A 17,082-nucleotide genomic window follows, 5' to 3' on the forward strand; every position below is an offset into this window, starting at 1 on the left:
GCAACTCCAAGTGCAAAATGTAATTATTTTATCCCATCAACAAAGAGCAGCAGTATTTCAGTTTAGCTAATACATAATTTCTGTTTGAATATAAAATGAAAATGGGAGAAACAATTAGTTCTCCATCAACTTTCACTGTTTAAACTTCTGTCCCTCGTTTTAATTTCTTCAGCTGCGCAGGAAACCTTTTGTGTATTTCAAGGTCTTAAATTTCACTTCAAATTCCAAACTGGATCACATGAGCAGGAAAACTTCTTGCCATTCCTTTTGTCCAGAATCACGTGAGTGTCCAGTTCCGAATCTCAGCATAGGATTTGTGTGCTTACGTGTTGGTAAACTGATCTTCATTCACATCAAAATTAGTTGACATATAAGTACCATTTTTGTTTTTCTGTTCAACTGAAAAAGTTAATGTGAAGAATTAATTTTGCACAAGATTTTTTTAGAAATGATAATATATATGCTATAATTCTGTTCATCTCAACTTATCAAGTCTGAAAGATTGATTTGCTTATAAACTGAAGATTGTTATATCAGGAAATAATAATCATAGAACAGCAGTACAGAAAGAGGCTATATATATACGTTTAAGGCAGCGATAGATAGGCCTCCGTTAGTCACGATAGACTATGGATTTGTGCCTTGGAAAGTTTCCAGGGCGCAAGCCTGGGCAAGGTTTCTTTTTAAGGAAGATCAGCAGTTGCTCAAGCTGCAAGTCTCCCCTCTCCACGCCACCAATGTTATCCAAGGGAAGGGCATTAGAAGACAGAGATAGCTAGGTTCTTGATTAGCCAGGGCATCAAAGGGTATGGGGAGAAGGCAGGGGAGAGGGGATGACTGAAAGAATTGAATCAGCCCATGATTGAATGGTGGAGCAGACTCTATGGGCCAAATGGCCTACTTCTGCTCCTATATCTTCTGGTCTTATGGTCTAATGTACCGATATACACTGCCTCACTTTTTAAAATACATAATTTCTGTTTTTGCACTATTTTTGATCTATTCAACATACATATATATATCTACGGTAATTCATTTAGTTACATATTTTCTTTTTTTCTTTCTATATTATTCTGTATTGCATTGAACTGCCGCTGCTAAGTTAACACATTTCATGACATATGCCGGTGATAATAAACCTGATTCTGATTTAAGACATTGATAGAACAATGTTCAATTAGTAAAAGTCAGCATGGGATTAGATGCCAGCTGACCAAAAGTCATTGACTATCAGCTCACCTTAACACCTCCATCTTGAAAAAGATTGCCTCTGGGCTTTGAGCCGAGGGTTGATTTATATTGGAACAGCCGGCTTACGCTACCTATCAGTCCTTCTTAGTGCCTTCACACTGTCACTTTCTTGTCACAATGTTGCTTATAGCCGAGCTGGCACTGGTGGTCGGTTCAATCAGGGTAGATTGAACTCTTCCAGGAGGAGGTGAAGGTCCACCTCTGTCTTTGATGAACTTGCTTTGCCTTTGGGAACACGTGGTTGTAACTTGGTTGATGTGGCAACGCTAGTGATGTCCATCTATGATAATTTCGTAGAGCACTTTCCCCTTTCTTTGATAATCTGACCTGGCACTCAGGAGACTGTCTGACACATACTGTAGCTCCAGGCTTGACTGATTTCACCCATCGACCAAGATCTGTGTGCTGCCTTTGTGCACCTGACCATCTGCTGTCTTTGATACTGGGCACTGTGGCAGCATTGCATCCAACACTGTGTGTTGGTTTCTTTCCTTATGAGCAGAATGGCTGATCCATTTTCCCTCTCAACCCCTTTCTCATCCTTTCTCCCCGTAACATTTCACACCCTGGCTAATCAAGAACCTCTCAACCCCTGACACAAATATACCCAATGATCTGCCCTCCACGGCCACCTGTGGCAACAATTTCCACAGATCCTCCTGCACCTCCTCACCTCCATTGTAAATGGATATCCCTCTATTCTGAGACTGTACCCTCTGGTCCTAGATTCCCCCACTTAAGGAAACATCCTCTCCACATCCACTCTATCTCAGCCTTTCAACATCCGATGGGTTTCAAAGAGATCCCCCGCATTCTTCTAAATTCCAACAAGTACAGGCCCAGATCCATCAAACACGCCTTATAAGGTAACACTTTCATTCCTAGAATCATTGTCGTGGACCTCCTCTGAACCCTCTCCAATGTCAGCATATCCTTTCTTAAATAAGGGGCCTAAAACTGCTCACAGAATTGCAAGTGAAGTCCAAGCAATGTTTTTAAAAGCCTCAGCATTACATCCTTGCTTATATATTCTAGTCCACTCAAAGGGAATGCTAACATTACACTTGCCTTCCTTACCATCAACTCAACCTGCAAGTTAACCTTTAGAGAATCCTGCACAAGGGCTCCCAAATCCCTTTGCACCTCAGATTTTTGAATTTTCTGCCCATTTAGAAAATAGTCTACACTTTTGTTCCTTCTACCTAAGTGCATGACCAACACTGTATTCCATCTGCCACTTTTTTCCCATTCTCCTAATCTGCTTATGTTCTTCTGCAGCCTCCCTGACTCCTCAACACTGCCTACCCCTTCAACTATTTTCATATCATCCGCAAATCTGGCCACAAAGCCATCAATACCATCATCAAAATCATTGACATGTAATGTAAAATGAAGCGGTCTCAACACTGACCCCTGTGGAACTCCACCAGTCACTGGCAGCCAATCAGAAAAGGCTCCCTATATTCTCACACTTCACCTCCTGCTAATCAGCTAATTTTCTACTCATGCCAGTATCGTTCCTGTAATACCATGGGCTCTTATCTTGTTAAGAAGCCTCAAGTGTGGCACCTTGTCAAAAGCCTTCTGGAAATCCAAGTATACAACATCTACTGATTTTCTATCCTGCTTGTTACTTTCTCAAAGAATTGCAACAGGTTGTCAAGCAAGATTTTCACTTAAGGAAACCATGCTGACTTTGGCCCATTTTATCATGTGCCTCCTAGTACATTGAGACCTTATCCTCAACAATCAGCTCCAACAACTTCCCAGCCACTGAGGTCAGGCTAGCTGGCCTGTATTTCTTTTCTTTTGCTTCCCTCCCTTCTTGAAGAGTAGAGTAACATTTGCAATTTTCCAGTCCTCTGGAACCATGCCAAAATCCAGTGATTCTAGAAAGATTATTACTAATGTCTCCAAGTATCTCTTCAGCTATCTCTTTCAGAACCCTGGAGTGCAGTCCATCTGGTCCAGGTGAATTATTTGGCTTCTGATCCTTCAGCTTCCCAAGCAAATTTTCCCTAGTAATAGCACTTGCACTCACTACTGCCTCCTGACACTCTCAAACTTCTGACATACTGTCTGGTGTCTTCCGCCATTCCCTGTCCCCAAGTACTGCCTCTCTAGTGTCATTTTCCAGCGGTCTGATATCTATTGTTGCTTTTCTTTTTATAAATCTGAAAAAAAAATTGGTTTCCTCTTTGATATTATTGGCTACCTTATCTCCATGTTTCATTTTTTTCCCTCCTTATGACTCTTTAGTTAATTTCTGTTGGGTTTTAAAAGCTTCCCATTCCTCTAACTTCCCACTATTTTTTGCTCTCTTAAATGCCCTCTCTTTTGCTTTTATGTTGGCTTTGATTGCCCTTGTCAGCCACAGTTGCATCATCCTGTCTTTACAGTACTTCTTTGGGTTGTATCTATCCTGCACCTTCTGAATTTTTCCCAGAAACTCCAGCCATTGCTGTTCTGCCATCATCCCTGCTAGTGTCCCCTTCCAATGTATTTTGGCCGGCTCCTCTCTCGTACCCTTTACGCCACTGTAATACTGATACAACTGACTTTATCTTCCTCCTCCCAAATTACAGAATGAAATCTATCATATTATGACCACTGCCTCCTAAGGGTTCCTTTAGCTTAAACTTCTGAATCAAATCCAGTTCATTACACGACACCTAATCTACAAACGTTTGTAGAATAGCCTTCCCCTACTGGGCTCATCCACAAGCTGCTCTAAAAAGCCATCTTGTAGGCGTTATACAAATTCCCTTTCTTGGGATCCAGCACTAACTCAATTTTCCCAATCTACCTGCATATTATAATTTGCCCTTTTTATATGACTTTTTTAATCTCCCATTGTAATTTGTAGCCCGCATCCTGGCTACTGTTCAAAGGCTTGTATATAACTTTCATCACTGTCTTTTTCCCTTTGCAGATTCGCAAAAGTGCTTCAGCTGGTGACTTTCCCTCAAGGCCTGGATATGGTGTAATTCGATATGGCCATAGGAAACGGCATTTACATGGTTCTGCTCAACCAAGTTGGTATCATGTTTCAGTTTGATCAAATGCTGATTTTCTTGAGTGATAGCTTGCAAAGTCATATCAGGGTCTTGCTCCAGTCTGACCATTTGCGAATGTCTACATCGCCAGGTGTCCGAAGTCTGCAAATAAAATCAGACATCTGAGCTGTGATTCAGTCACATTACCCAGCTTGAACGTTTTCACATTCGCGATTGACAACACCAGCATTTGTGATGAAGTAATTGGCATTGTATTTAATGAATTTTAGACACTGGTAATGAACACTGAAGAGCGATGATTGCTCTCCAAAATGCTGGTTAGCTGTAGGACAGTTTCGTCAAACTATAGGTCACAAAGGTTCTTAAGCAGAATGAAGTTGAATCAACACTCATGTACAGCAGTACCCAATTTTCGGAGCAAAATATATATCTTCCAGCTGCCGTCTTTACTGTTGAATTCGACTCAGAATAGATCTTTGTAACTTTTAAACCATGATTTAAATACAATGCCTGTAGCAGCGTCGAGCAGGAAATTGGTAATAGATGCAAAAACTTACTCACGTGATTTCTGTTTGGTGTTTGCACCAATGTCGTTGGACTCACTCATAAGCTGCTGGTCAAGGTTTCAATTAACTTCAGCCGGGCGGCCTCAGATTGAGCTCACTGTGTTTCAGAATTGTGCCCAAGTCTTCTGCTGAAATTGCCATGTTGATATAATAGAACATCTTGTCGCCAATTTGTTGCGTTCACTCTCCTACAACTACCGACGAGACTCGAAGTCAGCTGATAGAACAATGACAGAACAAAATATACTCCTTCATTCACGCAAGTACAAAATCTCAAAACTCAAAATCTACAAAACCCCAACCACGACTAATTAAATGGCTTAGACAAATAACAATCAAGATGTTGATTAGAACAATGATCAATTTGTGAAAGCCAGCCTGAGTTTGCTTGTCAGCTGACCAATGCGCATTGGCTGTTTCACTCACAGTAACAGTCCTCTCTTGTAATTGCGTCCTCCGAGAAACAGAGCCCGTCTCTGCAGTTATCCGGCTGCGGTTAGTGGAACACCCTTCTGTGGATTGAAAATGAACACCAGTGGTTGATGATCAGTCATTAGGGTAAACTCTCTCCCACACTGGTACTGGTTGAAACGTTTTACCCGCCTAACCAGACTCAAAGCCACTCTGTCAATCCGTGTGTGATTTTTCTCTGCAGATGTAAAAGAAGATGATGCAAAAGCCGTGGGATGTTCACTTCCATCATACATGTGACATGACTGCACCTGTACCATAAGATGAAACATCACAGGCAAGCTTCGCTGGAAGACGTGGGTCATAATATGTGAGTATAATGTCCAACGTCACCATTTTCTTTGCCTTTAGGAGAACCACCATCACTACTTTGTCCATTGCCATTTCTTCCCAATCTGGTAGTGTTGAGTTCAAGGGGTGGAGCACTCTAGTCATGTTTGGCAGGAAGCTGTTTAAGTAATTGACAAATCCTGAAAAGGAACACAACTGTGACACATCCCTGGACTTTGGAGCATCCATCACTGCTTGAATTTTCTCAGCATATTTGTGTAATGCTTGTGTGTCAAGGGTGTGACCACAGTAAGTGATGCTTCATTCAAAGAATTGATACTTGTTGCATCATGATTTGCGCCATTAATCTTCTAATATTTTTAACACTGTCCTGAGATTTTGGAGGTGTTTCTTGTCATCCTCACCGGTAACCATAAAGTTACCCTGGGCAGTCTTGCAGCACCTGGTCCATAACTTTCTACCAGAGTGCAGGTGCGGATGGTACTCAAAAACATGCCTTTATTACACCAATAAAGCCCTTTATGAGCGTTTATGGTGAGAAATACTTCGACCTCTTCTTCCATCTCCATCTGTCAATAGGCCTTCCTCCAGAAAGGATTACAAAGATATTCTGTATCCTGGGCAGAGAGTATTCATCTCCTTTCAGTTCTGGGTTGATAGTGACCTTTAAATCACCACAGATTCTGACAGACCCATCCTTCTTGGCTACCAGGACCACTGGCATTGCCATTGGGCTCCACTCAACCTTGGAAAGAATTCCTTTAGCACCCATGCGATTTAACTCGCTGCCTACTTTATTACAGATGGTATAAGCAACTGGGAGGTCTTTGCAAAACTCGGGTGTAGTATTTTCATTCAATACAATTTTACCCTTGATATAGGTTTTCAGTTTTCCAATACTGTCCTTGAACACTGCTGTGGCAGCATCCAATATCCTTCTTAATTTGCTTTCAGTTGGTTTCATTGCAGGGGATGTGGCATGCAAATGGTGGACGGATCTCCATCAGTTTGTAGATGTCTCTGCCAATTGTGGCCCCACAATATTGGCCCTCCTGTTGTTACCACATACAAGCCCATTGTGGCTTGTTGGTTGTTGTACTTCGCTGTTATGAATGTCACTCTGCAGAAGTTATCTTTTCTCCAGTATAATTTCTCAGTCAGATATCTGCAGGCTTCAGTGCAGTATCTTTGAAATCCCATTCAAATTCACTTTATGAGTGAAACAGCTGAGCCAGTGTCCAATTCCATTTTAATTAATTTGCTGCTCATTCCTGGTGTAAGCCATATTGCTTGTCTATTGTTCGTTTTCACAATGTCTCTCCCCTGTGCAATCCATTTATTTTTGTCCGCCTGACATGCTCTTTGTACCTGTTCTACTTTGGTGCATTTTCTACAAGTTTCATCTTTAAATCAGCATTGATGTGGGTTATATAAGCCCCTGCCATAACAGTAACATAAATTTGTTTGGCCAGGCCAGTTTCTGTTTAGACTTTGCAATTTTGTTCACATTCATTTTCATTCCTGACTACAACGACAATTGGGGCAACACGGTAGCATAGTGGTTAGCGCAACGCTTTACAGTACAGGTGACCTGGGTTCAATTCCCAGCACTGCCTATAAGGAGTTTATAGTTTCTCTCTGTGACCGCGTAGGTTTCCTCCACATGCTCCAGTTTCCTTTCACAGTCCAAAGATGTATCGGTTGGTAAGTTAATTGGATGTTATAAATTGACCCCTGATTAGGCTTGGATTAAATCGGGGGATTGGTAGGCAGCACACCTCGAAGGGCCAGAAAGGGCATCCCCACACTTTATCTCAATAAATAAATAAACTCACTTTTGTCTCAGGCTGCTATTATCTTTGATACAGTAATTTTAACTACTCTTTTAAACGTAAGTTGTGCATTTTTGAATGCTTCCTTGTAAGGTTCCGCAAACTAAGAGATCTCTCATTCTACCCATTACTGAACTAAGAATGCTTGGACCCCCTTCCTTTTGTTTCCACTTAGAACCATGTATCAGCAAAGCTCATTTCGGCTGGTTTGGTTAGAGCAGTCAAACTTCTAAAATGCTTTTCCACCTGTTTCACTCAGCAACACTGGTGCTCATTTTTTTATTGACTATTAAATTTGCTTTAAAATACTGCTCAATTTGCTTAGTATACAGGATTAATTTGTCTCTTGTGCAGTCAAGTACGTCTATCTTCCCTGCACAGCCAGCCATTTCTGCTTTTTTAAAATGTATCATTATTATCACCTGGTACACACTGTTTATCAACCCATGGCTGTTCTCATTGCTTGTTACTTTCTGCCTTTTATTTAACTCAACAGTCTCTCCCTTCTGGAGAAAATTGCACTGAGGATTCAACAGCTAGGTGGTTGTCTTGGATTTGTTTTACAACTTCCTCATCACCACTGTTATGTTTTGAAACTCTAGAAACTAATTGAAAGAATAACACAGGAAGCGAGATATCTGTCTATAGACAATAGACAATAGGTGCAGGAGTAGGCCATTTGGCCCTTCGAGCCAGCACCACCATTCAATGTGATCACCCACAATCAGTACCCTGTTCCTGCCTTCTCCCCGTATCCCTTGACTACTATACTTAGTTTTCTACTTCGTACTCTACTTAGTTTTCCTTTAGTGAGGCGCTCACATATGATGCGGTGGCGTGATGACGTACGCTATTCCGTAGTTCTTACACGTAAACCATAATGAATTATGCAAACAACGAAAGCTTAATCAAACAATATATTTGCAATATTACTGAAATATTAAATACACCACAGGAAAAGGCTGCTGTTGACCCTTCAGGTCATGGTTCAGATACTGGGACAGGTGATCCGGCAAATGGAAGTGCTGTTTATTTCTAAATTACTGCAACTACATGCTCTGTTTAGCTGCTTGAGAAATGTAGCTTATACATTAAAAGATAGGGGCAGTGAAAAAAGCTTGCATATCAACATTGATATAACTTGCACTATAGCTCCACCTACTGGAATAAAGACAGAAGATACTGGCAGCACTTGTGGAGAGAGAAGCAGAGTTGATGTTTCAGACTAAAGTATTCTCTGATTTTGTGCATCTGTGGTTTTCTAATATCTACTGCACCTACTGTGTTAGATTCAGGCTAAGCATCTTTATTGCTTTGCAGGTGCTTAAAACCTGAAGAATATTTTGGTTGTCGTCAATTGCCCATCCCTTCTATTGTAATGAGCGGCTGTACTCATACATTCCTTTAGGAGAAAGGAGGAGGATTGAGAGTGTGGATTCAAGTTCTTGATTGCCAGCTCTCTGCTCACATTTTAACTTTTCTCCAACTGTAGCCGTATGGCACCTGCCAGAAACTGCCACAGCCTCTATAAGGACTTTGTTAATTCTCCCCATAACTGCATGGCTTTCTTCCACATGCTCCGGTTTCCTCCCAGATTCGAAAGACGGACAGCTCAGGTTAGGGTTGGTGCTACATTGATGCCAGAAGTGTGCCAACGCTAACGGGCTGCCGCTAGCGCAATCCTTGGACTGTGTTGGTTGTAAGAATATAAAACTAGGAACAGAATCAAGCCATTCAGTCTGGTCCACTATTCCATCATGGCTGATTTATTATCCCTCCCAACCCCGTCCTATAAGACTGAATTGTTGAAGAAAAAAACGATTAATTTCACTGTATGTTTCGATACACATGTAACAAATACAAATGTGATAACAAAACTCACTTGCCCCATCATTGAAACGTTCCTACAACCAATGTTCTCACTTTAAGGCCTCTTTATCTCATTATCTCCAGTTCTCCTTATTTATTACTATTTATTTATATTTGCATTTGTATAGTTTGTTTTCTTCTGCACTCTGGGTGATCTTTCATTGATCCTATTATTGTTACTATTCTATAGTTTTGCTGAGTATGCCTGCAGGAAAATGAGTCTCAGGATTGTATATGGTGACATATATGTACTCTGATAATAACATTTATTTTGAATGTTGACAAATAACACTAATCTTTAATCTTTTAAAATACTCTCTGCTGGGCCAGGAATGTTTCTTTCATGCAACAACTGCAGTTGGCAATGTGATTAATACTCCAAAGATTGAAAAGATACCTGCACTTGCCTGCTTTCTCTTCATGTACTGCCAGTGTAACAAGTCCGGGGTTTTTACAAACGTATTTGGTAATGTGGATGCTTAGAATTCCTGTCCAATGGTAACCTGAACTGTACCTAATATAAGGCAGCCTTTGATAATGTGCTGGGATGCTGCATTTTTTGGCTGTTGCATTCACTGGAAGTACAAGAATAGATTAGCCTGACTTCTATTTATCACATTGCTGTTTTCATTCTGCTAGACTTCTCCTCATCTCACCTGAAATAACAGAGCACTCAGTGAATACCACCCATTGCCTAGAATTCCTGTGGCCTGGAATCGAGTGGTTAGTCAAATTAATTCCAAGTGGCTTGTGTAGATTGTTAGCAGATGTCAATGTTGTATACTGACAAAGAATTCATTGTGTGTGGATGGGTTAAGCATCTGATCTTAAACTGTTTGTCAAGAATTTGCTTGCAGCATAGGGTTTGTGTCTTTCTAGACGGTGTTTCCTTTTGAAAAGGAAATACATTAGTGGCGTATGTTTTACCTCCAATTCCTTCATCTTCGATGGAAACATTTTCAGTTGATGCCCCTTTGGCAGGCAAGTTGATATGGGAAATGTGCTGTCCCATTATCCTGTTGTGACAGTTTAGACACCATGTACAGCGATGGCTGCTTTTAACAGTAGCTAAATGCTGTACTTGCACTCAATTCTGTTTTTTGAGCTGCAGGAAGGAGTTTCCTATAGGTCATTGCTGAAAGTTCTCTAAAGACACCTGTCCCTGATGGAAGCAAGTCTCTGGTTCTCTGAAGCATAAACAGATAACTACCACATGTGGGAATCAGAGCCGCTACCTTCATGATCCTGAGATGCATGGGCTGAACAATGGAGGAGCAAACAGCACAACCGTGTGGTATAATCACCTCTTTGTTCTAATGGATAAAGTTACACCATTGCCACTGTAGAGATGCTACAATTAATGAGGTGCGATTGGCTGTTCAGACAATTTAAGCGCTGGCTGAGATAGACTGAGTGATGCACCATCAATAACTCACTCTGAGACGTAAGAAGCGAGATATCGGCTTTTATTGACTGGAAGAATGAACAACACTACATCCTGGAGAATGAGGCCGGGCATCAGGCCTCAATCGCCTTTATACAGGGGTCTGTGGGAGGAGCCACAGAAGCAGTCAGCAGGGGTCTGTGGGAGGAGCCACAGGAGCAGTCCAGACAGGTATATCTAGTTCACCACACTGAGGGCTCCGCTCCCTGTGACATTGAAGCTGTGAGATTGCCCCCGGTTACCGTGCTTTGTGACTGCGAACTTTGCGGTAATTTGCCTTGCTAATATGATGAAATGAAGAATGAGTGGCTTCAAGTTCCTGGGTGTCAAGATCTCTGAGGACCTAACCTGGTCCCAACATATCGATATGGTTATAAAGAAGGCAAGACAGCGGCTATACTTTATTAGGAGTTTGAAGAGATTTGGCATGTCAACAAATACACTCAAAAACTTCTATAGTTGTACCATGGAGAGCATTCTGACAGGCTGCAGCACTGTCTGGTATGGGGGGACTTCTGCACAGGACCAAAAGAAGCTGCAGAAGGTTGTAAATCTAGTCAGCTCCATCTTGGGTACTAGCCTACAAAGTACCCAGGACATCTTCAGAGAGCGGTGTCTCAGGAGGGTAGCGTCTATTATTAAGGACCTCCAGCACCCAGGGCATGCCCTTTCCTCACTGTTACCATCAGGTAGGAGGTGCAGAAGCCTGAAGGCACACACTCAGCGATTCAGGAACAGCTTCTTCCCCTCTGCTGTCTGATTCCTAAATGGACTTTGAAGCTTTGGACACTACCTCACTTTTTTTTAATACACAGTATTTCTGCTTATGCACATTTTTAAATAATCTATTCAATATACATAATTAATTTACCTGTTTATTTATGATGTTTTATTTTATTTATTATTATTTTGTTTCTCTCTCTGCTAGATTATGTATTGCACTGAATTGCTGCAGTTAAGTTAACAAATTTCATGTCACACGCCGGTGATAATAAACCTGATTCTGATTCTGAATACAGAGGCTTTGGACCGACTCCAGGGATTTGAATCTAAGAACTCATTTTGGTTTGCAATGTTGTTGTTGTTGCTTGCTTCTATTGTTTGCGTGATTTGTTTTTTTCTCTCTTTCTCTGTGTGCAATGAGGGTTGGTCTGTATTTTTTTAAAATTGGGTTATTTCGGGTTCCTCACTTTGCAACTACCTGTGAGCAAGCAAATCTCAAGCTTGTTTAATTTATACATTCTTTGATAATGATTTACTTTGTATACTATTGCCTACCTTCGTCCACCAGGTTATTTTTATATATGTAGATTCTGAGAATTCATCAGGTTGGCTTTAGATCAGAAATTTCCAAGCTGTTGTATGTAACGGATCCCCACCATTAACCAAGGGGTCTGCGAGCCTCAGTTTGGGAACCCCTGCTTTAGTGTATGATCTGATTTAGCTACGGGTCTAGTTTTAATTATGTGATAGATAGCAAAATATGAATAGTATTAACCACCAGAAATTCAACGGGTATTTTGTTTAGTAAAAGATTTTGTCAACAAAAATAGTTAAAATAGTGAACTGCTAACTTTGTGCTTATTCTTGCAATATAGTAAATGTTTTATGATTGTGGTAGTTTTGTAAAAGTCTTTTGCAAACTTGACATTAAGTGATTTATTTTCCTTAGTGGGTTCATCTTCACTCAGTTGTGCTGTAACGCAGGAGTCTATATTCATTGTTGCCGTATCGTAACACCATTGTAACATTCATTGAACTGGCTCAATATTTATCTGCTCTCTTACACAATCAAGAAAACACAACAAATTAATGACATGAATGTGAGAACAGCGCACTGCAATGTCCATTTTTAAAAGTGTCCTACTTCCCGAAACAGCAAGAGGTATTGAGTGAAATGGCCGCCTCTTGTGCAAAGATGAGGCCATCTTCAGAGTGGAGGAGCAACACCTTAATCCATCTGGGTACTCTCAAACCTGATGGCATGAATATCAATTTCTCCTTCGGTAAAGAAACATTCCCCTCTCCCAGCCCTCTTCTTCTATTCCCCAATCTGGTCTCTTACCTTTTCTCACCTGCCTAGCACCTACCCTGGGTCACCTCCTCCTTCCTTTTCTCCTATGCTCCACTCTGCTCTCCTATCAGATTCCTTCAACTCCAGCCCTTTACCTTTCCTACCCATCTGGATTTACCTATCACCTTCTAGCTATCCTCCTTCCCGATCCCCCACTGTTTTATTCTGGCTACCCGCTTCCTTTTCAGTCTTGAAGAAGGGTCTTGGCCCAATAACATCAACTTTTTCCAGCTACTTCCAATTCATTTCCTACTTCCTGACCTGATTTCCTACAGTATTTTGTGTGCATTGCTTAAGTGCTTATGTGCTGGCTTTCTACAGTAACATTGTGGCATTGTTTAACCTACTGCCTTCAGTGAATGAATTATTAACAGCCTATCATGCTCTATTGGCTGCCTGGATAGTTACATCAAAGGTAATTTTCATCCAATTCAAGTAATTTACAACAGAAATTATTGTGCCTTGTCGAGCATTGGATCAGGTCACAATAAAACAGAAAGCCATCCCTTTTGCTTTATCCTTAGCTATACGAGTTAGAGAAATCGATGTTCATGCCATCAGGTTGGAAGCTACACAGATGAAATACGAGATGTTAATCCTCCAACCTGAGAGTGGCCTCATCATGGCAGTAGAGAAGGTCATGGACTGACTAGATGGAGTGAAAAAGGAGGGTAGAATTCAATTCTCTAATTTCTGGTTATTTCTTCTATTCCCCGTTCTGGCTCCCCACTCGTCCATCTGATGGGCCCCCTGCTTCTTGTTCACACGTGGCCCACTCTCCTCTCCTATCAGATCCCTTCTTCTTCAGCTCTTTACCTTTCTAAACTATTGCCTCCCAGCTTCATTCCGCTGCCCCACCCACCCAACTTCCCCCTCACCTGGCTTCACCTATCACCTGCCAGCTTGTACTCCTCCTCCTTCTCCCCACCTTCTTATCCTGGCTTCTCCCCCCCCCCCCCTTCCTTTCCGGTCCTGATGAAGGGTCGACCGTTTATTGCCCACTGAAAAGATCAACACTCCACAGTTCAATCCATAAACAGAAAACCCTCGGTAACGTCATCCAACGACATCAAGAGAAAGAGATACCTCTTGAACGCAGGGGCCTACCCTCCGGCAACAGAGAAGGAGTGGGCAAAAGCACAGAGTATAAAAACCATAAGACTGAAAAATTCCACAGTACATAATCCAATTGCTCAGAACCTCAGTAACATCCTTTGATAGCATTGATAGAAAGAGGCGCCACTCGAAAGTGGAGGCCTACACCCAGCAACAGTGAGCGATAGGCCGCCATAAACCATATTAACGTATCCTTTTGGCATATTATCTCGGTTTGAAACCGATCTGGACAACTTACAAAGAACATTTACAAACTGGTCCTTGTGGCAACACAGGACCAGCTGTTTAGCGCAAAAATATCAAAAATACATAACAAAAGACCAACAAATTCAAGACAATAAATGCAGAAAATGCCAAGAGAAACCAGATACGATCCAACACATTACAGGGTTCTACAGCAGGTTAATTCAATCTGATTACTTACTCAGGCACAATCAAGTGGCAATCATCATCCACCAAAATCTTGCTTTAAAATACAAACTCATATAAGACACTAAACAAGTCTGATACCGTTTTAGAGTCAGAGTCTTACAAATTATACTACAACCGAACCATTATTACTGATAGGGCAATCCACAGTAATTGGCTCGATATAGCCATTCCAAACACACATAACTAACAGAAATCAATAAGTGAAAGACACTAGAAATATGCTGAATTAAAAGGAAATTGAAAGAATATGGAACATGAAAAGGGTATACTTTGTCCCAATAGTAATACCTACAACTGGTATCATCCCAAAGTCACTACACAATAGCATTAAACAACTAGGCCTACACAGAAATATTTAGGTAAATCTCCAGAAAGCCACAATACTAAACACCACTAGAATAGTCTGGAAGTTCTTAGAAATTGAGAAATGAATTAGTTGGCTATGCCCGTACCTCGGGTTTATCAGCTTGAGCTGAGAAAAATTAAAAATACAACAACAATAACAGACAGACAGACAGACATACTTTATTGATCCCGAAGGAAATTGGGTTTTGTTACAGCCGCACCAACCAAGAATATGAAGAAATATAGCAATATAAAACCATAAATAATTAAATAATATTAAGTTAATCATGCCCAGTGGAAATAAGTCCAGGACCAGCCTATTGGCTCAGGGTGTCTGATACTCCTAGGGAAGAGTTGTAAAGTTTGATGGCCACAGGCAGGAATGACTTCCTATGATGCTCAGTGTGTTACATCTCGGCGGAATGAGTCTCTGGCTGAATGTACTCCTATGCCTAACCAGTACATTATGGAGTGGATGGGAGTCATTGTCCAAGATGGCATGCAACTTGGACAGCATCCTCTTTTCAGACACCATCGTCAGAGAGTCCAGTTCCACCCCCACAACATCACTGGCCTTACAAATGAGTTTGTTGATTCTGTTGGTGTCTGCTACCCTCAGCCTGCTGCCCCAGCACACAACAGCAAACATGATAGCACTGGCCATCACAGCCTCGTAGAATATCCTCAGCATCGTCCGGCAGATGTTAAAGGACCTCAGTCTCCTCAGAAAATAGAGACGGCTCTGACCCCTCTTGTAGACAGCCTCAGTGTTCCTTGACCAGTCCAGTTTATTGTCTATTCGTATCCCCAGGTATTTGTAATCCTCCACCATGTCCACACTGACCCCTTGCATGGAAACGGGGGTCACCGGTGCCTTAGCCCTCCTCAGGTCCACCACCAGCTCCTTAGTCTTTTTCACATTAAGCTGCAGGTGATTCTGCTCACACCATGTGACAAAGTTTCCCACCGTAGCCCTGTACTCAGCCTCATTTCCCCTGCTGATGCATCCAACTATGGCAGAGTTATCAGAAAACTTCTGAATAATAAAAATACTTAAAACAATATTATTATTATTTGTTCATAGAAGCATAAATAGAAAGCCCACAGCACAATACAGGCCCTTTTGGCACATTGGTTGGTGTGTGTTTGCACATTGTTTGCAAGTTGGTGTGCTTGTTCATTGATTTTATTGAATATTCCTGCAGAAAAATGAACCACAGGATTGTGTATGGTGTCATATATGTAGTTTGATAATACATTTATTTTGAACTTTGAACTTTGAAATCAACCAGATCACCAAGACTTCTACCACAATTGATCAGCAAATGCAAAAGCTTTTTCTCTAGGTACGATTGGTGAGCTGTTGAAGAAATTCTGATGCAAGTTAGATGGGTACATATTACATTGTGATAATGGTCACCCCATGATTCTTCAACTGTGTCTTCACCAAATACACTTCACTGAAAGCAATGTTTTTCTGTGAATCAGTTGAAAGAATCCAGATTCTAAGCATGCTGGTGGTTGCACTCTAATATGAAAACAAAAAATGCTGGAAATACTCAACAGGTTAGCCAGCATCTGTGGGAAGAAAATCCCCTATTTAATATTGCCTGGGAATGAAATCCTAGTTGATTGAACTATTTTCTTCTGAACCACATGTTATCCATGTCGGATGATAATTTGTGAACTGTATGCTCCGTGTCATAATTGCAGAACAGTGTGCCACATGGCTCCACAATCCAGTGCATTCCCAGCTCCTTTGCAATGTATGTAGCTGACCACACTGATGCCAATGCTGTTTTGAACGCTTCAGGTTTTGAAAGCAATTTTGTTGATTAAAGCAAACATCTGCTCTTTCTAGTCATTGTAAGCAAGTCAAAATGGACTGATTGTTCTTAATTACTTTGGCAGATCTATTAACAATTCGTCATGCACATCTTGAAGCTCCACATGAAGTATCACCAAGATTTAAAGGACCATTGCTCTGAATTTTGTAGAAAAGAATGTTTTAATTCCACCTCATTGTCAAACCACAAACTTGCTCATTCAGGCATGTTTTTAAGAATGCATACATCTTTTTGTAGTGTGGGGCCCAATTTCAGAGTTGTAAATGGATCGTCTGTTCAGTAAATCAGAGGAATTGCCACCTGGTTGATGTTTTAAGGTCAAATCAACATTTGTCCTCTACTCTGTATGAATTCTATAGACTAATAAATCCTTATCATTTGATCACTTGGACCAGAGTAAGAGATCCTTTCAGTATAGATAGATGACACAAAATTTATAAGTGAAGTATAGTGATAAACTTATAAAGGGTACAAATAAGCAAATGGATTAGACAGATATATGGCATATAAGATTTAATTTATGAGTG

Source organism: Hemitrygon akajei, chromosome 8 (genome assembly GCF_048418815.1).
Source record: "Hemitrygon akajei chromosome 8, sHemAka1.3, whole genome shotgun sequence".
Classification (NCBI taxonomy): Eukaryota; Metazoa; Chordata; class Chondrichthyes; order Myliobatiformes; family Dasyatidae; genus Hemitrygon; species Hemitrygon akajei.